This window comes from Austrofundulus limnaeus, unplaced genomic scaffold, assembly GCF_001266775.1.
Source record: "Austrofundulus limnaeus strain Quisiro unplaced genomic scaffold, Austrofundulus_limnaeus-1.0 Scaffold328, whole genome shotgun sequence".
In the NCBI taxonomy this organism is placed as follows: domain Eukaryota; kingdom Metazoa; phylum Chordata; class Actinopteri; order Cyprinodontiformes; family Rivulidae; genus Austrofundulus; species Austrofundulus limnaeus.
Window position 1 is genome coordinate 574,244 of NW_013952730.1, and position 1,373 is coordinate 575,616.

A 1,373-nucleotide genomic window follows, 5' to 3' on the forward strand; every position below is an offset into this window, starting at 1 on the left:
GAACAGATTCAGCCTTACTGGAGGATATAATAAATAGTGTAACACACAGAACATTTATTTATAAACAGATAAATTTTCTGATGACGAGTGGCTCATCAGCCGTTTTGAGGAAAAATCATTTTTCAGTTTGGCACTGCTGCGCTCTGGGAGCGCGACACAGCAAGTAGCCACGTGCACCACGCGTGCACGTGCAGCAGCAGCAGCGATTGAACTGGGGTTCCACAGGAGCTTTCCAGAGGGAGCTGGCAGACCCATCGGGACTGTGTCAGTCCAGTCCACCCAAAGCAGAATCATGCCCAACGGAATCGTCTCATCCATATGATTCTAAAGGCTGAGTTATGGTCACGCTCTGGAGCGCACGCACCCTCGCCGGCAGTGGAGGTGTTTCATACGTGGCGTTTACGTTGTTGTAGATTTCTCCAAAATGACATGTGGAAGTACACTTTACAACTGTGAAAATGCTGTAAGTAGGAGAGCCAAAGCTTGACAGACAGACTGCACACAAAGACTGCGGCGCGCACAGTGTTTGTGGAGACTCTCCAACATCACATCATGTCATGTGAACTCTACTGAGACGCAGAGACTCGTTTCTTAATATCAGCTATGAAATAAACWAAGATCTATGTTCTACCAAACATYTRAGTTCCTCTGTGTTTACAGTAATTATGGTAATAAACTCGTGCGCAAAGTTAATATTTTCAGACTCAGAATGGATGGATGAGCTGGTTGCACAACACAGCAGTGTGCGCACACACACACACGACACACAATCACTTGTTCTTTGTGTGATAAACATATTTTACTCTTATTCTTACTTAGGATTTTTTTCTCACTACCTTTATATTAAATTCATTATTTTCCTGACTCTAGAAATCATTTCTGATCGTGCAGGGATCACTCAAACGTGTCCTTCACACATGCAGGAAGTAATTATCATCTGTTTAACATTTGTTAATGAAGGCGTGTCAGGGGAGGTGTCTTACCTGTGCTCAGTTCCACGTTAATTGTGACGTACAAAAGAAATGTGCGTGGATTCTGGATTCAGGCGTACGCACAGTTTGATACATCTGGATTTTTTTGTGCGTACGCTTTTTTCTGGATTTGACCGTACGTCAGGTTTCAGTAAGATATCCACGCAAGTCTTTGTACATGAGGCCCCAGGGGATTAAGCGTCAAATCAATCATCATCGGCTTGCCCAACCCTAATCCACACTCCACTCCCCGTAAATAACTCAGCTGTGGAAGTGGTCTTCAGCTTCCTGGGGGTGCACACATCTGGGCACGTATTTATTAAACTTCTTAGAGTGGATTTTTAGACTTAAGTGCTGAAAATTTATTAGATTTGCTCCTACTCTCAGACTTAAGTGTAAGTG